Source organism: Erithacus rubecula (genome assembly GCF_903797595.1).
Source record: "Erithacus rubecula genome assembly, chromosome: 10".
NCBI classification, from domain to species: Eukaryota; Metazoa; Chordata; class Aves; order Passeriformes; family Muscicapidae; genus Erithacus; species Erithacus rubecula.
Genome location: NC_136662.1, coordinates 3,320,206 through 3,337,377, shown reverse-complemented (window position 1 = coordinate 3,337,377; position 17,172 = coordinate 3,320,206). Strand labels below are relative to the sequence as shown.

The 17,172-nt window shown below is 42.8% G+C and overlaps 1 long non-coding RNA gene across 2 annotated transcripts in view; it reads left to right on the top strand.

Annotated features, from left to right (window-relative positions):
* The window catches only part of LOC306806047, a 103,920-nt gene that overhangs the window by 43,255 nt on the left and 43,493 nt on the right, over positions 1–17,172 (top strand). The gene's annotated exons all lie outside the window — the stretch shown is intronic.

Here is a 17,172-nt window from a genome sequence, read left to right as displayed (position 1 = left end):
CTACTATGAAAATCCCAAGGGGAAAAGCAGCTGCAAGAAGGCTCCAAAATCCTGTCTCCAACTCCTGTACCTAGCTTCTCTGGTGATGGAGACCTTGAACTCACCTGAACCTGGAACAGAGTTGAAAAATCCCTTTCACCCATGGTACAACACAGGTTTGTTCCTTGCCTCTCCTTTGCTCGTCCTTTGCCCAAACCAGTCACAACAACAAAACTTCAGCTGTTTGGCCAAGTGTGTCACAAGCCACTGCACCTTAGTCTTGGGAAATTTATCTTGCTGTTCCAAAAATTCCTCACACTCCTTGACATTTACTCCTGTGGGTATTTGTAGACTGTTATGTCTGCCCTTACTTGTTGTTTAACCATTTAGCTCTGTCCTCATAAATCATTCCCCTCAGCTCTTTAGCTGGGCTCCCTGCCTGTGCTCCTAAGTGTGAAAACTCCAGGCTGAACCCACCCTTTCCATGTCTGCTCCCCACAGGATTCCACTGGTGGCACAGAGTTGTTGCTCAAGCCATGATTTCATTCCTGGCTTGTTGCATGATCCCTTGCTAACCAAAGGATCTCTGGTTCTCTGCAGCAATTCTCTGGTTTTATTTCCCAGGTCCTCCCATATTCTCCTATGACTTGTTCCATCTCTTCCCCTGCCTTAAAACCCCCAATTCAGGCTCCTTGCCCCTTCTCCCCAAGAACACAACTCCTGGGAGTAGCAGAGGCAGGGAGCATCCCTGCAGTTTTCTGTTTCCACTCCCTTCATCCCTCAGTCTTTCCTGAAGGACTTCCCTGCAGCCAGAATCCATTTCCAGGGCCAGCTGGGAGATGGGCACATTCCCAGGTGGGTGTCCCTGGAGCAGGTGAGGAAGAGGAACTGGCTGGATTCAAACCTCCTCTTCCCAGATGTGTGGCAGGAGCTGGGCCATGAGTTTACCACAGCATGGGAAATTCTGGCATTTTTGCCCCCTCCTGTGGACACCTGTCTGCATTCTTGGAGTCTGGACTTAACACATACAAATTTAAAGAGCTTTGTGGTGAGGACAGGATATGCTGTTGATTAAGGCATCTTGGAAGCTATTTGGATCTTAAATTAATTGCCACAAAATATTACCAGGAAGAAGGGAACCATCCAAAAGGTGCATTTATCCAGTTTATGAGGAGACTTACAATGACTACAGCAAGGATTGGAAATAATTAACAGTTGTGTAAGGCACAGGAATTACTTCAGAGTGCAAATGAGACTTTGACTTTCAGGGAGAAGAAAGGAACTTCTTGTGGGCAGATTTGCCCATAGCTACCTATTGCAAACTTCCTATTACTTTTTTGTTACATTTTTGTGCGTGGTTGCCACCACAGATAGAAGAAGGACCAGAGAGATCCCTAATTTGGGACAGAGTATCATCCAATCAGTTTAGCATGTTGTACCATCACGTGCCAAGCACAATGTTGTTCCTTTTTCAGCTGATAAAAAATTGGAAGTTACAAAATGGTCCCTAAAGCAAGAGACAGGATGTGATGGAAGACATTTATTTTCCTAAAAGCCCCAAAACTCTAGACAAGCCTCCAGTCTGTGCTGTGTTTCCTTCCTACTTGCACATTCATTTTATCTCCTCACTCTCATCTGTCTTGTTCCTGTGTTAACTGGGGCTGATCCCTGTAGTTGGTCTCTTTCAGGGCTCTTCCATCTCCAGGTTGGAAGAATCATCCATTTGCCTTGTGGCAGAGGAGGAATTCAGTTCTGAGTTTGGGATGATGTGTTGAAAAGCTACTTTTGTTTCACCTCTGAGCTCCAGAGCCACCTTTGAAAACTCTGAACATGGGCAAGAGAGTCCAATATGACCATGAGTTAAGTTAAATTGTATCTGGGAAGTTTAGTCTTGTTTAATGGCTTTGTTCAATTATTCTACTTGTTCATTTATCTTTACATAAACATAAAAATCATGCAATCTTTCTCCTCTAAAATACAGGAAATTCTTATAAGAAATTTAAATCTCTGCATGTTTTTTTTTTCTATGACTGTACACATGCACTTTTAAAAATTATGTTGAATAACTCCCTTAGCCACGTTTTCTCCCTCTGTTTAAATCTCTTTAGACATAAGGCAAGTACAGAGGAAGAACTAAAAGTGTAAAAAAGAAAAAACTTGTTCCTCCCTCAGATCTCCAAAATCATGGCTAAGTGTTGCACGTTTATTTAAACTGTTGTAGAGAAAGCCACTGGTGTTCAGCAAATTATATTAGATTTTCAAAACCTTGGCAATGGTTTTTGAAGTTTGATTTTCTGGGTCCCAGACTAGAAAGAAGAACTGCAATAATCCACTTGGAAGTAAGGGTCTTTCAGTTCTGCCTGGTTAGTAGTTTAGTAAAAGTTTAAATATATATTTAAAACTTTAAATATATATTCACTAGGAAAAGTTAGTCCCTGCCATGCCATCTCATGCTCTGCTACAAGGTTTTATGCTTTTTTCCAGGCCTTTTTCACCAGGTCCCTGAAGTCTGACCTCTCTTATTGGCCTGACATTGTTCCATTCTATATTGATCATGCTGAAATGATGACCCCTACAGAATGTCTTGGAAATCTGTGCTTTAAATATTGAATCTGCCCTGGCATGGGCTACACACTTATCAGACTGAGCCAGAAACAAAGCTGGAATCCCTTCTGAAAGTGAGGTTGAATGTATAAAATGAGCCAGAGGAGATCTCTGTCAGAAGTGTTCACATCATCACTGCTCTCTTCTTCAAAAAGCATGAAGATTGAATCAGGTTGTCTGATAGAAACAGGTTCTGCCCTAGTATTGCACAAACAAATGTGGGAACGCTGCAGTTTCAGAATTGATTTGGATCTGCAAAAATAGGCTGTAATCCCTGTGACCTCCTCATGAGCTGTGAGTGCCTTACAGGAAGAAATGTGGGGCCAAGCTAAGAACCTTTCTGTTGGCTGTGTGAAAGAGTTCCACTTTTCTCTGCTGGGGAAACATGGAATCCTTGGCTTAGGGTTGATCCCATGAAATGGCCTCGTGCCCACTGGCTCAGGGCACTGTGTATAAATTGGGTAAGCAAAAGCTAATTATCTCCTGTAAAGCATCTCTCCTCTTGAATCCTAGAGGCCATTTCATCCCATGACTAATTACATGTCTTCTCATTTATGTTTCATCCAGCCTCCACAGAAGGCAGTAGGAGTTAATTTTCTGATTTTCCTGGGAAAGGAGCTGAACTCTGTCCTCAATGAGTGAGTTTCTCTGAGCAGGTGGATGTTGCTGAACAGTGCAGCCAGAGCAGGAGCTCTGCAGGAGCCATGGGCTGGTGGCAATTCTCTTGGTGCTGCTCAGGAGAAGGTCCTTGGCAGACCCATCCTCCCTAAGAAGCAGAAGCACACATTTCTGTGGCTTGCTCTGCAAGCTCTTCCCCTCAGAGATGGTGCATTTAGAGCACCAAGAGTGGTGGGAAGTGTAAGAAGGTTTCTTTCTACTTCCCAGGCCATTTCTAAGCAATAAAAAAGAGCAATTAAGAATTCAACTGACTTAACAATTAAATAGAATAGATGTTAAAAAAAACTTTTTTTTTTTTTTTTTTTTTCAAAGATGCACTTAGAAAACCACCCTTTTTTTCAAAACACAAGCTTACACTGTGAGTTGTGTGCACCAAATTATTACTACTTTGTACCTGTAGCTGAAAAAGGAACCATGTACCTCTGGATGTCAAATGTGGCTTTAATCTGCTTCACAGCTTGTTTTGTTTTGTTTTTCTCTGTTTCATTTCCCTTTGCGGTGTTAAACTCTGACCCTGAAAGGTGAGGAAGTGAAGGAAATGGAAGAGTGAAATTTGGGGAGTCTGAGGCAAAAAAGCCAAGGGAAGCACGGGGCAGCCTGTCTGGTGGAGAGATTGAAATGTAAGTGGACTTCTCAAATTAATTACTTTGGAACCCACTCCCTTCTGGATGTGGGCTCCCTTAAGCATTAGTCTTGCATTATGTCACTGAGATGGCATTTGGGGCTGATTTATGTTGGCACAGGAGTGGCCATAAAGTGCACATGTGTGCCCAGAGTAGCCCCTTTTCAAACAGAACATGTTTATAGAGACAGGAAACGTGGCTGGAGCAGGAGCACCCTGAGCTGCTGCTGTGTCAACAGCATCACAAATACAGGTATCCAGGATCTGCACCCTGCCTGCATTTTCCATGGATTTCCACTCTAGTCCCCAGCCTGGAACACAGTTACAAGAGATTAGTGGTTGGTGGATGGAGGAAAAATGACTTATTAGGTGAAATTTGCTGCACTAAAGATGCATATCTGACCAAGAGCCACAATCCACATTTTAATCCTTTTCTTTTTTATTCTTTTTAATCCATGGCTGCTATTTCACAGTGATAATCACTCTCTCTTTTTTTTTTTTCTTGAAGAATAAGGACACATTATATTAATTATATCTGATTCTGTATTCCCATAATTTATTTTTAATAAAGTATGTGATTTTCATCTGAATTAATCTGAAGGCTTCAGGTTATGTTCAGGGAAGTGTAAACTCTTCACAGTTCTTTTATAGAACATTAGAAATAGTTAAATATATACAAGCACTTTTAGGAGACATAAAAGCAGATATAAATGAAGATGAAAAATTGCAGAGCAGTTTTGGTGACTGAGAAAACTGTACTCTCTGATTCCTCAAATGCATTTATTTGCATATTCAGTCTTCAACCTGTTCTGAGTTGTGAGGTGCTATGAATATGCACAAATATCCATGATCTGCTTGGATCTGCTGTGCCTGTGGTGAACTGAGAGGGGTTTCATGGCCCCAGAACTCTGTTTTGCACACAAAGCAACCTCCTCTAAGTTTCTAAGGAGAACCAATTGTGCGGGGGAATCCTTCTTCTCTTGTGGTATACAGCCCTTCTTCCTCAATCTGAAGAATTCTTGTGTTAGTAATGAAACAATTCAGGAGATTTTTTAGGGCTCATCTGGTATTAGGAGTTGGAAGAAAGAAGATATTCCTGTTGTCTTGGGGAGAAAATGCTTGTGAATCCTAAAGCCCAAAATGCTGTGCCTATGAAGATGAATCTGAAATAGGAAATCTGTAACAAGTCTTTGTTTTTATACCTTTAGAGGTGACAGGAGGTGTAAGCACTGCTCACAGGAGCACATTTGTAGCACAGAGAGTGACAGCATTAAGCAGGTAACTCAGAGAGTCTGGATTATTCTCAGATTTTATTGAAGAGCAGCAGTAACTGTGTTGCAGTTCTTGCTCAGGAGATGTGTGTAATCTGGGTCTAACTGAGTAGGACTGGTGTATTACCCACTGAAAACTTACATTCCCTTTGGAGATGATGTGGCAAAGTATTTCTGTCAGGGAAATACAGTTCCTTCATCAAGTGTCTTAGAACTTGTTTATTTACTGATTGCAAGTCAGATAAATTTGTCAAAACATTTATAACCTGCAGAATGAAAAGCAGAACCAAGCAACCTGTCCTTGATGTATTATTGCATGAATTATTTCATGTCTGACTGCTGAGTGTAGCACTCAATATCCTGGCATGGTCACTACTATTGAGAAACAGACAGGAGCTGTGATGTTCTGCTGGGTTTGGAGTGGGATTTTTCTTCTTTTTATTGGAAAATTGCTTCAGGTATAGATGTTTTGTTTGAGTTCTTTGCTGTTTCATTTCAGGGCATGCTGGTGTGTTTGGGACAAGATTAGAACAGAATAACAGGAACACTTATCAGAGGGATTGGGAAACAGATACTGTAGTGCTGAGTGGGAGTCATGGGGGAGGGTTTTTCACTTCCCTGGATTAGTGCCCAGCACAGGGGTAGATGTAGGAAAAATCATGTCGGCAGAGAATTGCATGTGGAGTCTCTGTGGGTGTGAGCTGAGGACGCCCCACAGCAGCCTGGAATCCCTTCTCTGCTGTCTGCAACTGCAGGAATGGGCAGCACAAGAGCTCTCATAGCAAAAAGGGCCATGTTCCCTGCCAGAACAGTGTCCATGCAGGCCTTGGATGCAAAGAGATCTGTTTGTTAGAAATCAAAACATTTCTTTCCCAAAGGTAAGAAACACAAGATTTTCAAAGTTCTGCAACACACGTCAGCTGTTTGGGAGAACTGTTTTCCTTCAAGCTCATTGAAGGCAGCACTTGCCTCTGTTAATGCTCCCATCTCACAAAGACCACTGCCTCTGAAGGACTTACAGCAATGCACTTTACTGGGATGGGGAAGAGCTGCCGGCTCTAGCAGCCAGTTTCTCACATTGGTAAAGGACTCTGAAAATTAGGAAGTCTCTGAAAGTGCATGTTAGAAGGTTGCTGAGAACCAAATTTCTTATTTTTGTGCCTTACCTTTCCTCTGAAATACAAGCTGTGTCCAAGTGCATTTTTGGAGTGGGAGCATGCTTTTAACACCAAGCTGCCCCCAAACAAATTCTCAGACTTTATAATCCTGATACAATTGTTTGTGCCTCTCGTGTGTACTTGAAATTAATGTACATGATGCACACAGAGCCTTCAGAGCAGGATATGAAACAGGAAGCTCTGGAGTGAGCGTGAGGCGGACGCAGATGTAAAAGCCTTCAGGAGCACACGCTGCTTGCTGACGTTTGTCAGAAAGGGATGGCCCAGAATCCCAGCCCAAGCAGATGTGTTGCAATAGGCACAGGAAGAGATCAGTCTTAGTGTCCCCTGATGGCTTCTCCTGGAGATTTGAGGCTATGCCAGCGTTTGTCTGTGATCCAGCCTGGATCTGGAATGAAGTGTTTCTTCCCAGACATGATGTGTTCGTGTTTTGGTGTCTGTGAAGCAAAGACTTGATGTGAACCTGGACAAAGGAGCAGGAGCTTCTTATAACTTGTAACTTCTCTGTATTTGCATAAAAATTAGCCAGAGGAAGGAAAATATTTATGCTCTTTTTGTATGTGAAGTGTAGAAACTGAATCTCACTGAGATTTCCTAGCTATGCTGTCATGGAGTTTTGCAGCTCACACTGCAAATTCACACCAGAGCATCTTCCACAGTGATCAGCTCCAGCCTCTTGTCCTGTGTAACCTCTTCCCTTTCTCCCTGCCCTCCCCCAGATCCTGGCATCTTCCTTATCTCTGATACCCCTCATCTGACCCCTCCATGGTCTCAGAGTGTCTCCTCCAGAAGCTGGACAAATCAATAGGTCTGTCAAGAGATGCAGGAAGGGAACCTGGGGTTATCTCAGTGTGCAGGTTATCAAAGGGTTGCTCTCAAGAAATGTATCTGGGAGCAGTCCAAGTCATCCCAAGCTGGAGACAAGTGGAGGCTGGGCTGGTGAGTTCCCTGGGACCAGCTGTCCTGTGGATATGGGGGAAAGATGAGAACTCTGAAAATAGTGATGGAGGCACCCTGAAGGCAGAAAGAGGTGCCTGAGATTGAGAAATGTGGAAGGAAAGTTATTTTTTTGGTATGCATTTGGGGACTGTGAATTAGCTTCCTCTGCAAGGAAGGGCTTCCTGGAATTCTTTGACCGGTTTTGTACCCAGAAGGGAATTCTTTGGCACTGGATTCAATGCACACATGGGATTTCACTTTGCAGTGAGGCTGCCCTGTGACAAACCTCCTCCAAAATGTAATCAACAAAGTTTTCCTCAGGAGCAAACTCTGTGACTGCTTCCACATTGGGCTCCTGCTTGCTCATTCCTCGGCTGGTTTGTCAAAACTTCACAACATTTAGGCTGCTCTTCCTTGCAGTGCTGAGTCATTCTCTGAATGGAGTGAGAATTAAAGGGTTTGTTACTGTAAATTTTGCTAGCCTCTGTCTGAAATCCAAGTGAGAAAAACTGCAGTGTCAGTTCACTCAAAATTGAGCTTTTAAAAGAACCTTTGTCCTCAATACTTTTATATGTAACACTTGCACATATTTTGTCTTCTCTGTCACTTGTGGTCTCTTTAATTACACCACTGGAATCTAAACCGTGGCAGGATCAGACACAGAAAGAGTATGACCAAAGGAAAACAGAAGTTTTGTTGGTTTTAAGTATATTTTTCAATCTAAGAAGTGATTTTCCTGAAAAGGCCACATGACATCCCTCTATTTGCAGAGGTTCTTTTGCAGCTCAGAGCAGCTGTGGCTGCCCCATCCCTGGAAGTGTCCAAAGCCAGGTTGGACAGGGCTTGGAGCAGCCTGGGACACTGGAAGATGCCCCTGCCCATGGCAGGGAGTGGAACTGAATGAACTTTAAGTTTCCTTCCAACCCAAACCTTATTGGGATTCTGTGATTCGTATCCAGGACACACCAGTGCACACAGGGACTGGTGAGGCACGTTTGTGCTGCAGACTTTTTGCTGGATACAACCAAAGCCATAATTTTAAGGATTATCCTTGTGCACACAGAGGAAAAATCAGTTTTCAAAATTCTTTACTGGTGATGAAATGTAAGCCAGAATACTGTTGGGTTTTCTGATGTCAGTGTGAGCTGATGGAGTTGGCAATAAGAAAAATTATCCTTCAATTATAGGCTAAACATTTTTAAAAGAAGACACTGAGACATAGATGGTATAGAGCCCCATATTACTATTATTATACTCAGTAAAAAAAGAGTCCATAAGCTCTTCTCTCTTCTCCCTCCTCTGTTAAAAAATTAGTGTCTTTGTCACATGTAAGAGCTGTACAAGTAACAGGAACAAAACATGTAGGTGTTATGAACAGAGTCATTAAACAACATTTGTTAAGCACACCAAGTTCTGGACTAATTCATTCTGTAGCTCTTCTGTTTCATGTGCTCAGGTGATAAGAATTATGCAGAACTTCCATCAGTGGCAATTTTATTTCTTGCCTTGAATCAAATGGTGACTCAGAATGAAAATGTCACTGAGACATGGGCTGTGGTGAGACTGTGGCTGCTGTGAACAGAAGGGGCTCTGTTGGTGGAGCAGGAGTCCAGACCACCTCTGCAGGGATAAAGCAAGAATTAAACTCCACTTTCAGCAGAAAAGGCTGGAAGTTGATGAGCCAAGAGTTTTAAAATGTTACATTCAGTGGTTCTTCATAGAAAGGGCACTATTGATGAAAGAGAAACATTTTATGGTAAGAAGTCTCCCAGATTTTAAAATGGAATGGAAATATTTTGCCTGGTTTTTTACAGCCTTTTCTTCTACGTAATATTTCTAACATCTTTCTGAGTCTTCTGTGATCTCTGATAATGGTATCATGTAATTATATGATATAATAATGATACACAATACAAAGATTATGTATTAAATATTATATATTTTTATATATAGCATGGCACTGATTTTGCTTGTGGTAGCTGCCATCAGCACAAATGTCCAGGAGGAACCATCCAGCCCTTAGGCTCTGTTTACACACTGGGAAAGTTTGGGAACTTCTGGTCTTGGGGTTGGATGCACCCACTAGCACTGTACTTGATATGCACTCCCACTCAGGATTGAGTCTACCTACCTTCTCTGCAGAGTTTGAAATGCCACTGCTCTGAATGATTCCTCGCCCACAGAGGGAGGGAGGAATTCAAATCAGCTGGGGAGCAAAGCTCTCTCTGCTGGGAATAGGAGGAAAGAGGGCTTCTGGTGGTGGGAGAAGGGGGGGAGGAAATGAAACCACTTTTGGGGAGAAGTGGGTTCTGCAGTATGGGAGGATATGGATGAAGTGGGACAGGATGTGAGAGAACCAGACACTGGCAGAGGGGAAAGGAAAATGGATGTTCAGCAAGCCCTAACAAAAGGAAGAAGATTAAGGATATTGCAGTGATAGAAGAAACCCTAAAACTTGTTCGTTTTTTTTTTTTTCCATAAGGATATCCAGCCTCATGATTTGAGGTGATTTGGCTTTCCAAAACTGGTTGGAAGAGATGCTGCACTTCGGGCCAAATCCCTGCAGCCCCAGCAATGGTTTTAGCAGTGCCATCCCCTCTGGGAGTTACTGAACACCCTTTCAGTTCCCTGCAGGAAGCAGGAGCCAGTTCTGGCACCTGGCACACATCACATGTGCCCTGTGATTGTTCTGCCTCTAAAGCTGAGAAGCCCAACATGAGGTGGAAGAGATCAGCAAAAGGCAAGGAAGGCTCAGGGAAGAGTGGCTCTGCTCTGCTTGTGTAGTTGGGTGAGGGTATTTTCATTGTAGAGCTCCCTTTTTTTAGGTTTTATACTTTGCCATTGTCTTCTTTGCTGTGAGCTCAGCTGCTGCCTCCCATTGCTCCCCTTCACTACAATGTGATTATAAAAGATGCAATTTTGACCTCATCATGTTTTGGATTTGCTCCTGGCCTGCTTATCATGCTAAGTGAGGGTTTCTAGGGAAGGAACAACAATCCTGACTGGATCCAAGGCTCCAGGGATAAAACAACCTAACTTCTATCTTAGCATGTCAGCATTACCACTCTTGTCTGTGTCAGGTATCCACAGACCTGAGACAGGCTTTTACAAGGTGCTCCTCAGATGCCTTTTTTACGAATTTATTTGGAGATTTCCCCATTTGCCTTCCTGTTTTTAAGTCTTGAGAATGCAGATGGGTTGGTTACACTTTAAGGCTTCTTCATGCAATCAAGTTGGAGAAAAAATGTTTATACATAATTATATACCCCTAGGAACTGGATCTCATTCAACTTGCTGAACAGATCACAACAGTTAGTTGGACTGTACTGGACTGAAAAAGTCCAGAGAAGAAATACCACACATAAAATGCCTCACTTGCACTAGTTTCTATTTATTTCTCTATTTACAGGTTCATTTACTGCACAGATAGTGCAGAAAATATGACCTATTTTGTTTAGATAAAATCAAACCATGTTAATTCCTAAAACTGAAAGAATGAAATCAAATAGATTGTCATTCACCATCTTTTAAATGCTGCTGGTTTAGGAAGGACAAGGTTGAAATGGAAAATACCTGCTCTTCGTTGTGCAGTGGAACTGGAAGGCAGCCAAAGTGGACAATCTAGCCCAGCACTGATTGCTGGGCAGTCTAACCCAATCTAGACTGGTCTGGAGGGTGTCTTGTTTGTTCCTGGAGCAGAGGAAGCACTGCCTGAGCTGTCCACACTGTTTGGACACTGAACAACTTTCCACATCTGCCCCCTCTTGATTTCCCTCCTTTTTGAGAAAGTTCTGAATGCTTCTTGAGTGCATTCTCTGTGTTTTGAGATAACACGTGAAAAGCAAACTTCTTGATAATTATTTTTTTTTCTGTTAGCTGCTGGGGAAGTCTTTTCTTTTTTCCCCCTTCTCAGATTCACATGACTCTCAGGAGTCAAGGAGAAGATAGGTAAGCACTAAAAACAAACACTGAACCATCTGGTGTGTGGAGGAGGGATGACTCCCACACTGAGCTCAGCACTAACGCGCGGCATCTGCGCGGGGCTGGGGCGGCGGGATGGGGATGTGCAGCACAATCAGCCACGGGAGATCTGGCAGCTGAACACCTTGGGGGATGAGTGATGGTGCCCAGGCACCTTTCCACAGCAGCCTAGGGAGCAGGAACAGCCCCAGTGCAGAGGGAATGGGTCAGGGGACACACAAGGCCAAGGGAGGCTTTGCACTCTCAGTGTGTTTTAAGTGTTGCTGTGTTTGTTCCCTGTAAAAAAGGGCAACAAAAAAAAAAAATCAGGACTGGTTGTTCAGCCCAGGAGAGTTTCAGCTTCTTTCCTCAACTTTCGTGATGGGCACAGCATTCCCTGAGGGGCTGAGGGGAGGACAGAAATTCCTCATGGTTACTCTCATGGAATCATCTTCAGGCTGTGTTGATGCCAGGAAAAATGGATTCCCTGTATTCCTTTTCTTGCAAGCTGGTAGTCTTGAACACAAACTAGCACAGGATTTGGGGCTGTTGCATGCAGCAGCACTGCCAAATCTGAGATGAACTTGCTAACTCCTCACACATCCACTGGGAAGAACTGACTGAGCTTCCAAAAAATCCTACTGCCTGTTTTGGGGTCATGTTCAGCCCTCCAGAGCTGCTGCTGAGAGGGACCTGTTCTTGCTGGGAGTGGAACTGCTGCTTTCTGAGGCTGGCATAAGATAGACTATCACAGAGCCAGCAATAAAAGTGTGAGGCACATCAAGCTGCTGAACAGTGCCACCCTACTCTGTGTAAAGTCTTTTACCTGCTCTTTTACCTCCCTTTCTTAGTGAGGATAATGATACAACCTAAGGATACTCCCAAAGGCATAAGTGGTTCATATTTACAGCAAACTTCAAAGACATAAATGGCTACAAAGTGGTAAAGTATCATTATCTGCCACTTTGGAGAGATGCTCCAGATTTGTAGAAAATTGGGCTGTTTATTCTACAATTCAGTGGAAAAATAAGTCTCTATAGAAACTACCACTTCACAGGTATTTACATTTCTCTACTATGAAGCATCTTGAGAAAGAGCATTCCCATAAATAGCAAACTGAAGTTGTTACATTTAGCATAATAAGGTAATATTTACAAAGAACAGTGTATGTTCTAAGTATTATTATGGGGTTATATTTGTTAGGAGACTCAAATTTCCCAACAGGAAAAGCAGTGACGTGGAAAAGCAATGTGTAAAAATTCCTTCGTGCCCTCCCTGGTGATGAAGCTGCAGTGAAACTGAACATTGAAGCCAATATCTCTGGCAAAGCTGATCCTTTAAAAGTTCATTTCTGAGTAAGATTGCAAGAAAAACACCCACATTTTTAGCTGAAGGTGCCCTTATATGCATGTGCTTGCAGTTAGAATTTTAGTATTTGTTACTGGTACTGAGCTGGGCAGTTTCCTCCAGCTCTGCTGTTGTAAAGCACCACATGAGTGTGCCTGGCTGTAGTTATCTAATAGTGAAAATGATACAAAGAGAATAAAGAAAATAAAAATAGCTTTTTTTTTTCTGTTTGCAATGGTGGTAAGAGAAGTAGATTTAGAAAGGTTGGTGAGCAGTGGATTGTGAGCTGTATCCATCCTGAGTCCATCTTTTTCAAGAAATAGATCAAGCATTGCAAGAGCATTGTTTGAAAACTGCTGAAAGATTCAAGTGCCTGAACATCATTGATGTCTTCTTTTGGTGGATGAATGCTCTGAAAAATGTCAGCCAACACCTTTAATCAGGCCAGTAGCAGTGGAAGTTTATGCTCCAGATGTCAATTAATCTCTCCAGTGATAAATAATGGCTGAAGTGATTCTTGGTAGCAAAACGTCTCACGATGGTTGCTGCAGGTGCAGAAGTAAGAAGCACGTAGGAACCAGTATTGTCTTTTCAAGGTAATAGTTTAAGACAATTAACTGACAAATGCAACCCCCAAATAACAGCCAATAAAAAAAAGGAGGGGCCAGGCTGCTGCTTCCTAAACAGGATTTGTTCCCTGACTGAATTACAGGTCTTAATAACAAGGAATTGTATCGGTGCCGTCTTGACCCATTTACTCCATCCTGGTGTCTCTCCCATGCCTTTGTTTTGTTGTTTTTCTTGCCCAAGATTCCCAGAAGCCTTGAATGCAAGACATAATGACACAGCTCCTGCCCTGGTAGCACATTGTGCAGTCTTTTGTTTCAAGCACACAGCATGCACCCAGACTTGCTCATAAAATATCCATAGCAAAATCATGCGATGCCTGTCTCTCTTATACATTTTTAAGAGCTGTGCCCTAAATCCATTAAAAGACTGAGGCATGAATAGAAGAATAATCCTTCCAATCATGTGGGTGAGAAAGGAGTTGGGATCAAGTAACTGGACATATAAAATGAATGTGAATTTGCTGACTACCAAACTTCTGCTATGGGAACATAGGATCTCTCGAAGTCCAGCTCTTTTGTCTAAATGGATAAAAAGTGTTTTGCATAATAGACCAGAGGAACTTTGCACAATAAAAATGGAGCTGGTGTAAAGAAAGGTCAGAGAAACTATTCAAGAGTCAGAAGATGATGAGGACCAAGGTACCTTCTGATTTCAGGATAACTAAGGTGGAGGAAATGTGTCTTTATGACAAATTATTTTTGAAATGTGGTTGCTCTTACTCCAGAAATGAATCTTGCAAATTCAATTCTATGCATTGAAAATAATGGCCTTCATTGTTTTATTCTTAGGAGAGAAGTAGGGAACCTAACACCATGCCACATGTGGATGTTCAAAGGAGAAGGGAATGAGCCACTAGGGTATCTACATCCCTAAGGCTCTTTATAAAATGATGTTCTACACCTCTTGTCAGGAGTCCTTTCATCTGGTCTTTTTTGTAGAACTTATTGTCTTTAATTCAGAAAATTTACATTCCACCTAAGTCTTGGTGCCATACTTCCATTCCCTATTCAGTGTCTTGCATCTTGAAATCATTTGCAGATGCCCTCAGAGGTCCATTCCACTCCTTACCCATGTCCATAGGATTTCAGATAGATAGATGGGGCTCAGAAGCAGCTGCTTTTCCTTCCATGGAAGATGGGAGGGATGAGGAGGGGACAGAGACATGGCCCTTACCAGGAGCAGGGTGTTGTGTTCCTGCTTCTGAGTTACTGCCCAGCATTGCAGAACCCCTTGCAATTCCCAGAGCCCATCCTCCTTAGGGAATGTGAACCTCTGTCCTGAGGCAAGGTATGGAAATAAATGGCATTGGAATTTACTGTTGAAGTTTACAGCTGCACTGTGAAATGCAGATTTCCATAACCCAGTGGGGGTGTGCTGACTGAGTACAGCCCCACACAGCCACTTCCATGGGTACATTCCTTGGTGGGTCAGAAACTCCCAAGAAAGCTGCACAGTTTCTGGGAAAAAGTTGGAAAGAAAAAGTAGCTTCAGCATTTAGGAATTAATTTCTTTAGAATATCCTCCCAAGTTCTTGGATCTCTGGATTATGAGGTGATGCACAAGTTCCTGGTGCTCTTGCACACTTGAACCCCAGAGTCAGGGGCTCTGTAAGAAAAAAATAAGAAAGCTTCATAATTCCTTCTTGGGAGCCTTGACTGTATGAACTGGGACTGCAGATTTCTGTTATTAACAGATAATGTAAAACAGAAACAGATAATGTATTTTCTTCACTTGCTGGTGTCACTACTCTGAGCTTGGTGGAATTCCTTAAGTGAGCAGGATCAGTGTTTGCTGGTTAGAAACAGGCCAGAGGACACATCAGCCTCCATATAGTCTAGGACTTCACTCTGAAGAAAATCCCTTTGACAGAATCTTCAGTAACTTATCACACAACTTTAAAAGCACAGTTTACTGTAACTATTAATTTGGGATTTTTCTATTTTGGTCATCTGCTTTTTTAAATGACTTGTTACTAGAACTGCCTTTGCAACTTGTTACACTCTTTTCTACTTTCAGTTTCCCTCTGTACTGACTTGGTTGTAAGTAGGCTGTGGTTTTCTGAAAATGGAACTGTGATGTTTGCTGTGTTTTCCTATATAAGACCCATGTTAAAAAAAAAACAAACCCAAGCAAAAAACCCAACAAGAAACCAAACCCAAAAACCCAAGTGACCACCATAAAAGCCAACCCAGCCAAAACCTTATTTCTTTCCCCCAAGCATTTAAGTTACTACTCTTAAGACAAATTTAAATCAGGCACTATAATTGCTTCACCAAGATACTGTATTCACATCTGATCTGAGATTTTTAATAATATTTTCATTGTTAAGGGGTCCCGTTGTGTGCATAGATCAGCTTGAACATGTGATGTGGCCAAACCTGCAGGAGATGAAGTTTTCACAATCGTGGTTTGCCTCCTTTCTTTGTTTGTTTAACAAATATCAACCTCAATTTTGCATTTCTGTCCCTGGATCCCAAATAATGTTAGGAGGCTTCTGTATCAGATGGAACCCCACCCTCCTGGTTTGAGAGTGAGGAATTACAATTACCAAAATACCCTGATTTGCAGCACTCCTCTCAGGAAAAAAAAGGCTATTATTAATATAGTCTCTGTATTTCTATTTTGACATCCCCTCGGATTTTGATTTCATTTTCATATGGTAACTTTGATTCTTTTCTCTTTCCATTTTAAAATACCTCAGGTTTCTTCAGGCACAGATTTTTTTGTCAGTAGGTGACCTCAGTATCTATCACCAGCTGGCACTAAAATTATCAATATCTACTTGGCTCACATTTCATCTATTGAATGTGGTTAGAGAAGTTGGGTTCCCAAATCAAGAGGATGGGATACTCTCCCTGCCTCTCTTCCTCTATTCTGTGAGAAGTTCCATCCTGCTGGGTTCCTGTTTTGGGTGGGTGAGTGGGGCTGAGCAGACACAAGCCATGCCCACTGCACATGCTGCTCTGGCATTTGCCTGCCAACACTCCTCCATCGCTTTCCTGCAAAGCTGTGCTTTCCATGTCAGGCCTGGCAGGGCCTGGAATGAGCCATTTCCTTCACATCTCCTTTGCCTGTAACAATCTTGAACTTGTTGACCCGTGTGCCTATTAATTATTGATATAATGATGCATTATTTAGGCTTGTTTCAGCAGACGGATACATTATTACTAGGCAGACATTTGCCAGACAGGCTGATAGATAGTATCCTAAAAAAAGTCTCCAGTTGCCTTTGTACAATAAAGGCCTGTAACTTCATTACTTTCCTCCCAACCCCCTCCTTTTTGTACCATGAAACCTTAATAGGAATCTAAGTGGAATAATGATCTCTTTAGACAATAGACTTAATCTTGACTGTGTTGGAGTTGTGGTCCTGATGTTGGTCAGGCCTCAAAAATACAGAGGAAATCGCCTTCACCAATCTGCTAAAGCTAGTTTTCCTAAGGTACAATGAAATTATTTTGTTTTTCAACCTCTTGCTGTAGAAAGGAGAACTGATTTCTCCCTTGGTTGCTATGATCTGTGTTACAACACTCCAGAGCTGCAGGCAGAGCTTGATGTGTATCTCCCAGGGAAACCTGCCTTTGATTTTGTCTATGGACCCAAGGAAAAGGCATATCAAAATGAATTATCTGTAATTTAAAACATGCGTGCGGAGTGTTTTTGAGCCTTGCGTGGCTCCAGCTGAAGGAGGGAGCCCAGTCCTTGGTGGGAGCTGCGCTGGGATCAGGAATGCAGCGCGCGGTCCCGGCTGACAGCAGGGACAGGGACGGGACAGCTGCTCCCGAGCGCTGCTGCCCTCCTTCCTCCCCTGCTGCCCTCCTTCCTCCTCCTCTGCTGCTCTGCCTCCTCCCCTGCTGCCCTCCTTCCTCCTCCCCTGCTGCCCTCCTTCCTCCCCTGCTGCCCTCCTTCCTCCTCCCCTGCTGCCCTCCTTCCTCCCCTGCTGCCCTCCTTCCTCCTCCCCTGT